Source organism: Podarcis muralis, chromosome 6 (genome assembly GCF_964188315.1).
Source record: "Podarcis muralis chromosome 6, rPodMur119.hap1.1, whole genome shotgun sequence".
In the NCBI taxonomy this organism is placed as follows: domain Eukaryota; kingdom Metazoa; phylum Chordata; class Lepidosauria; order Squamata; family Lacertidae; genus Podarcis; species Podarcis muralis.
The window spans coordinates 33,177,764-33,186,119 of NC_135660.1; positions in this window are offsets into that span (position 1 = coordinate 33,177,764).

Sequence of the window (8,356 nt, forward strand, 5' to 3'; positions counted from 1 at the left end):
TTGCAAGTACATTTAGGATACTTTATCAGTAAATTTCATTGACAAAAATAGGCACTTGCAACACCCCAGTACTTACACCAATAATCAATGCTTGGGCCATGCTCACTGTACATTGCTAAAGGCTCAGTTATATCCACTGTGTGCCATAATAATTTGCACTGATAAGTTTAATACGTAGAAATACAAATTTTCAACCTGTTAGCACCATTTCAGAAGACCAGCATGTGGAGCAGCAAGCTTTGGATGCAGGTGCCAAAGCCTCCTTCTTCCTTTTCTGGACATGTTTTCTTTTGCCACTCCAAACCATACCTGCCATAACACTGGACCTTGTAGTGCTTGGTGGATAACTATGATGAGGATGAGGCCATGGCAGCTTCCTTGAAGGCAGAACAATTGGTAACTTTTTTCAGGGAGCTCCCAGCTGGAGGTCACAACCTTACCACCATCCTTGAATCCAGAGGGTGAGGCTCCTTCCATACCGCCATCTCTGCAGCAATGTAGAATTCAAATGTTGCAAAACAAGGTAAGAGTCCTTGAACAAACCTGCCAGCTACTTCAGGTGGTGTAGGAGGACTCAACACATTGCAGGTTTTGTCAGCCCACATAAGGCTTCTGATGGTTTTAATTTCCTGCTGAGACAGCATCTTCTTATAGCTACTGTAATCAGGCAGAGCTTCAGCCAGCAGGACTTGCTTGGAGCTGTCCAAGGTCCTGTTTATGTCTGCTCTCTTCATAACATAGCTTTTGACTGAATTGTTCTTGCATTTCTACCTGCATGTGGTCCAAAGGTAAGTAGAGCAATACAATTGGTACCTGCTTGGCTGAGGGATTTGCCAGAAGGAGGTGTAGAATATGCCATCCAACTGTCTTAGGGACTCCACTCCAGATCTGTGTAGGGTTTACTGCTTAACCTTTTGTTCCACTGAAGTTATCCTGCAAGGCAATGGAGGTTTAGCCTATCTCCTAGATGGGCTACCTTCCCAGGCCAACCCCCCCCCCATGCTCTCCACTTCCCTTTATAGCACATGAAGTAAATGCCTTCCCTTTATAGCACATGAAGTGCAGTGTGGTGTAGTGGTTAAGAGTGGTAGTCTCGTAATCTGGGGAACCGGGTTTGTGTCTCCGCTCCTCCACATGCAGCTGCTGGGTGACCTTGGGCCAGTCACACTTCTGTGAAGTCTCTCAGCCCCACTCACCTCACAGAGTGTTTGTTGTGGGGGAGGAAGGGAAATGAGAATGTTAGCCGCTTTGAGACTCCTTAAAGGGAGTGAAAGGCGGGGTATCAAATCCAAACTCCTCTTCTTCTTCTTGACCATTGGACCTACTATTGGTCTTATTTGCTCAATCTGCCGAAGGCTGTCGTCACATACAGGGGAAGTGTCTAACTCACTGAGGGCCTGAGACCCATCATCGAATGCCCTGTAAAGCTCCAGCACATGAAGAACTCAGTGCACCTTACTGGGTTACCTAAAGAAAGACATTTTTCAAAGTGAGAATTGAATGCACAGCCTCAGTACTGCACCATTCTATATCATAAGTATTACATCACTGGAGTTCCTTTTCAAAGTCTTCCCATGACTACAAATTGCCCTATTTTCATGCATATTTGTTGCCACTTCCCAGCCATATCGGTTTCCTGATGACAAACCAGGCCAGCTTTTAGATGCTGTTAGACCAGGCATAGGCAAACTTGGCCCTCCAGATGTTTTCAGACAACAACTCCCACCATCCCTGACCACTGGTCCTGTTAGCTAGGGATGATGGGAGTTGTAGTCCCAAAACATCTGGAGGGCCAAGTTTGCCTATGCCTGTGTTAGACTATAACTTCCATCATCAGTGCTTTGTTGTAATCCAAAACATTTGAAGCATATTGAATGTGGAAAGCTGGTCCAAATAATTCTCAACTCAATAAGTTTGGGAGGAAATATAAGTTATCATTTATGTTGAGATAATGGAAAGAGAAGAGCGGAGTGGAGACTATATGACTCCCATTTTGACTCAGCGAGTATATGAATAAAATGCATTATTTCAACTATAAAGCAGCAATGGATTTTAGTGATATTAAAAATAGTTCTTTGCTTAGCATAATGCATTTTTAAACCACTAATGATTCATAATGGTGTTAAACTCATCAAAAACTCATCAACTTTAAGAGACCTTAATTTATATATATATAAATAAGGCTGGGCTAAACAGTTACTTTTATTCTACTTCTATATGCTCCATAATGGTAGGCGAATGATATACTGCTAAGACAATCCAGCAATTGCAGGTCAAGATAATTTGGAGGGTGTATTGAGAGGGATAATTTCCCTCTTAAAGGTCCTAAATCTGTTCTTCCTTTCATCTGACTGCTTCAGCTGTCTATCATCATTCTAAGTTTACCTTATCCTTAGTTTCCCTGGGATATAAAACTCCCCCTTCCCCTTGCAGATTCCTTCCTTATCACAATGTCCTTTTTCTGATGGTGGGATGTTGAAGATGAAGCAGAAAAGAGGGAGGGGAAAGTTTATGACAAAACTCTTCCACCATAGCTTAGCAGTGTGCATTTTTTAATTGACTAATAGTTATGCCAGTTTTCCTCCACTATGCTGGTCTGTAGAGAGAATGGTGTAAGCTTCCCGTGTTCCTAATATATGTCTGTATTATGCATTCTAAACAGAGGTTTATAAAATTTCCTATATTCTACAAAGTTTCAGTGCACTTTATAGGCAAAGATACCATCCAGTTCCTTCCATTTATAGAATCTTCACATAAAAATGAATGACATCAGCCTGCTGTGAGTTCCTATGCAGTCAGTCTGTACCAAGAGGATGACCATGTTGACCTCATTTGCCAGTTCACCCTCAAGCACTAGGAAAAGGTACTACCCTGCTGCTTGGAGAATAGCTTAGTAAGTCCTGCCCTCCTCCCTCCAGCCCTCACCTCTGTCGTTCTGCAGTACATGCTGGAGTTTGAACCTGAAGCACTTTTTTTGCCTGAAGAGTATAAGCAGTGGGAGTGCTTTGGTTTGGAAAATTATGTTTTGTTAGAGTTTATGGAGCACTGGTTGGTTTTGTGGGCTGCTGAACATTTCTTGTTGGAAGGAATGTAAACTTTTGCTGAACTCCTGGTGTGTGCTGGCTGCACAGCAAGTACATTAGTCTATCGGTTACGAAAGCAGTGGAGCCGATGTAACAGCAAAATGAAATATCAAGGCAGCTGTGCAGTTGTTCAGTAAAATACATTTCCTTTACCTCCATGGCTACATTTCTTTTTATTTCAGGGGTCTGTTGCTTGCCCCCATGTGGTGGGTCATCCCCTGTAAACAATAGGCAGCAGCAGCAGCTTTGTAAACAATGCATCTTCCCAGCTATGACTGTTGCTTGTACAGTACTTCATCTGTTAATGTCAGCAGCTGAGAAACTGGACACTTTTAGAAAGCCTTGACAATAAGAATAAGGTGTTCTCTTCTAATGCATGCTTTGACATAATAGCATCTAATTAAAAAATAATCATAGAGAATAAAATATCCAATTTAAAGGCTTCTTATCAGATACCTTGATGTTTATTTCTGTTGTTCATTAATCAGCCACTGTGATCTTGGTTGTTTTATATTTGGCCTATGTTTTGAGCTAAAGGATTTTAACCGTTGTTTAATGCTGCTGCCTTTTATTAATTGTTGATTTGCTGATGCTTTAATAACATTGGGAGCTGCCTTGGTTGAGCTATGTCCTAAATGTGACATAGAAAGTAATGGTGTGTGTGTGTGTGTGTGTGTGTGTGTGTGTGTGTGTGTGTGTGTTATGTTGCCTCTTTGATCGGTCTTATCCTTCCCAAAACCGATTTTCCTAGAAATATCTATTGGGATTTTGTTACATGAATTTACTAGTAATGGATTGTTGCAGCCTACATTTTAGGGTATTAGAGCTACTAGCAGTTTCATGTGCTTGTTGGTTGCAAATTCTAAGGGGGGAGGGAAAGCACAGCTTTGAAATCAGTGGTTCAAATCAATGTAGTTATCAAAGGCTCAGCTCACCATCTTGATTCATAATGGCATCCAACTATATCCAAACATAGCCCAAAAACCTGCTCCTTGATGTCAGGAAGCAGCATGCAAACTTTGTTTAAGATAATATAAGAGGTGTCCAAATGCATAGTAAATGTCAGCCTCGATAGCTCAGCTGGTTAAAGTGTGGAACTAATAATGCCAAGCTTGCAGGATCGATCCCTGTATAGGACAGCTGCATATTCCTGCATTGCAGGAATTTGCACTAGATGAGTCCCTTCCAGCTCTACAATTCTATGATTCTATGAACAGACAAATGACTTTAAGACACTGCCTTACCCCTTATGCTCTCAGCATATTACTGCTGTCTGCAGCAATGTTTTTCCTGCAAGTTCCAATTATCTCAGAAGTCTATTCTGCAGTAACTTGGAGCAGTGTTTTTTGCGTGGTGGCCACTGTTCTGTGGAATAGCATTCCCACTGAGATATGACACTGAGAAGTGTGCGCTACCCACACTTTCTGGCAACAACTGATGACATTTTTGTTCCAGCAGGCTTTCACAGCTGGGCAGATGGGCCTTTACTGTGAATGCCTATTTTGTATGGTTTTAGTTTTATTTTAAATGCAAGACAATTAACGATGATAATTATAACTTTCCAAAATAAATAACAGATTGGTCCCCTTAAAGCTGAAAGAAACTCAAGGCTATGGGGATTGATTACACATATATATTGCACATTTCAGTGCCTTGTACATCAAGTTATTAGGGTAAAGGTTAGGTACAAAACAGCAGCAGAGTGTATTGATTCTTTTTCCAGTCATCAGAGGAATACATCAGGTTTCCTTACTGGCTCATCTTCCCTTTAGTCTATTTTTTGTTCAGCATTGTTAATTTCCTAGAGTCGTTACCTCTTCTCCAGAATTTCAAGGAAGACCATTACCAGCAGTAGCAGTAGTCAAATCACATGGGTGAGATGCTTCCAGTGTTATAAGTGAGTGAAAAGGCTCAGTTATTTCTGGTCTAGTTTAGGATGGCTAAGGCACAAATTGCAACTTTGATTTCAAAGTCAGAATTCAGCAGAGCTAATGGAGATACAAACTTATTAGTTCTGTGTCTCTTGTTACAATTGAAGCAGGACTGAAAAATCCCACTTATCAGTGCTTGCACCAGGCGTTTTACTGCCCAAAGCACAACCCAAGTGACACACCCCCTGAACTTAAGCCAGCATTTTACAAAGTCCTGTTGCACTCATGGTGCTACTTAAAGGAAGTTGCTCCCCACTCCAGTCCATGGCAGAACTGCCCCTGTATTTCTTTGAACACTGTGAGATCAGTACCTCTTGTCTCTCTTAGGAGAAACAGCATTAGGACTAGCCAGGAATTCGGCACATAACCCTAAAGCAATTATGTAAGTGCCTTGTCAGAAACATAGTATAATGAAGAAGGTCTGGGCACATTTGCTGAATATTAGTTAGCCTAGTTTCCTTTTTAAAAACAAACAAACAATTGAGTTTTTAAAAAGACACCTGGAGCATAGGCAGCAAGGCAAATCAAGGGACAAAATATCTGCTCTGACTGGTGGTATGCATCTCTCTCATTTTCTCTGAAGAGGTACATGAAACAGACTTACAAGTAGAAGCATGGCGAGCCATGTCTATACACCCTCCGAATTAACTAATTATCTGAGAACACACATAGCAGTGTTCCATTACATGATTTTTGAATGACAAAAAGGGAATTGTACTAGGAATAAACATTATACAGAAGATGATCATTTAACTTTAGGTAAAGGTAAAGGTAAAGGTACCCCTGCCCCTACGGGCCAGTCTTGCCAGACTCTGGGGTTGTGCGCCCATCTCACTCAAGAGGCCGGGGGCCAGCGCTGTCCGGAGACACTTCCGGGTCACGTGGCCAGCGTGACATCGCTGCTCTGGCGAGCCAGAGCCGCACACGGAAACGCCGTTTACCTTCCCGCTAGAAAGCGGTCCCTATTTATCTACTTGCACCCGGGGGTGCTTTCGAACTGCTAGGTTGGCAGGCGCTGGGACCGAGCAACGGGAGCGCACCCCGCCGCGGGGATTCGAACCGCCGACCTTTCGATCGGCAAGCCCTAGGCACTGAGGCTTTTACCCACAGCGCCACCCGCGTTAAATAATACATTTAACTTTACTGGTCCACTATTATAAGATGATGACTGAAAGAAGTATAAAATGCTGGCATCATTTGCTTTTTAAAAAAATATGCTAAACAGTTTCTTCTCAGAAGACTTAAATAATCAATATTTAATTACACACACTATAGCTTATGCAACAAAGGCTATTCCTGTTATACATACATACCTATCCACCTCTGCTGTCACCCTGCCAGTCCCTTAATTCTTCCAATTCATTCCACTCTTCTCTCTCCTTAGACACATCTTAATTTAATTATTGCAGATGATGTAATGTTTTTTGAAGCATAACTTTTCATCACTGCGGGACAAGCATTTGATAGAGTCTGGATTTCTCATGTCGTCCATCAGCCCCTGTTAGCTTATCGTTAAGTTTCTTTGTAAGGACAAGGAACCCTTTTCAGGCAAATGACTTTGGTCCTCTTCATACTTTACATTTTTAAAGGGATACCCTTTATTGTTCAGACCACAAATGCAATATGCAAACCTTATAAACATGTGCCTTAAAACCAGTGGCATAGCATGGGGGGTGCAGGGGGGGCCGGCCGCACCGGGCGCAACATCTGGGGTTAGGGCAAATCCACAGGTTAGGGGGCGCAAATCCACAGGTTAGGGGGCACAAATCCACGGGTTAGGGGGCGCAAATTACTTGCCTTGCCCCGGGTGCTGACAACCCACCCTACGCCGCTGCTTAAAACAGGCGACCAGAATTCCCAATCAGCTGTAGCTCCCTGTGGCATTTAGCTGGGCTTCTTTTTCTGACATACCTTTGCTATGTGGTGAATGGTAGCTCCTTGAGTATGATGGCAACATACAAGAGTAGATTCCAGGGGAATTGAGGTAGACATGATGGACAATGGCTAGATAGGATCATAGGAGTCTGACAATTAAAAATGGACGACCCACTACAGAAGTTATCTTATTCTTTACTTGCATGTATCCCTAGGGTCAGTCATGTGGAGCTCCTTGAGAATGCTTGAACTGGCCTTTGAGACTGAGTTCTGTGAGGCACTGAAGTGTGGCACCAATATCACTCTCTGGTATAGCATCAATATTTCTGGAGTTGGGATAGAAACAAAAAATTACCCATTCTGAGTATCCTCTGAATTAAATCAGTGCCCAGACCCAGAAACTTAATCATAGGCACCATGGAACAGAGATGGTACTGGAAAGATGAGGGAAAGCTCAGGAGAATGCAAATTGGCATGTTCAAATGCAATTCAAGAAGCTCAGAGGAGTCAGACAATATAAGGGCAGGAGGGAAGCAAATGAACTGGTTGTGTGGAAGGCTGAAATGGACCCTGGGAGAATTCAGCAAGGAAACAAACGAGCCTTGCTGGATCAGGGCAAAAGGCCTATCTATCCAGCATCCTCTTCTCACAGTGGCCAACCAAAAGCAGAGGCAGAGGCAGTTTTAGGGCAGTGCAACCAGTTTGGCTGCACTCAGTGCTGTGCTGCAGTGGGCACCACAACAATGCTGTAGAACGGTACATAAGAGGTGGGGGGAATTTTAGCATCGGGAAGGGCATAGTTGAAATTTGTTAGCTATTAAATTTTAATTATTGTAGCCCACCTGGGGGCTTTAGGGTGAACATCAGACAATATATTATTGAATAATAACTAATACTACTTCACTGAGCTAGCTACTATGACCACAAGGTCTTGTTCCAAATAAGTAGCCACCAGTTCAAATCCCATTAGCTGTATACAGGCAAACCCCTGCTCAGTGCTATGTCCAGTTCCGTCAAGTGCTAGTCCAGTTCTGTCAAGTGATGGCATTCCTCTCCTCTGAAATGACCAATTTGGGGTCTTTGTGTGGGCTATTGTTCACACTCTGTGGGCAGAGGCTAGTGAAGTGCTTTCCCCATCCAGCACATGCATATCTTACCCAGCATAGTGAATCAGGGGTTGCAGATCTAGTGACTAAGTCCTCATTATAACAGTAAAAGACCTATACAGCTATCATTTTAAAAAGCAAAAGAAATTGGCAGTAATACTCCAGACAGTTGTTTGCTCAGAACACAACAACAAACTAATAACTTTATATTGTTCTACATCATAAATATGGAATGTTTTTGAAAATCAATATGTTTTGGCATACTGTAAAAAAATAAAGAAAATTCTATATTTCAAAGCACCCACCCTCTTAAGACTGTGAGGATACTAGAGGTTTCAATGTGTTTCTATTCAAAGCAGCT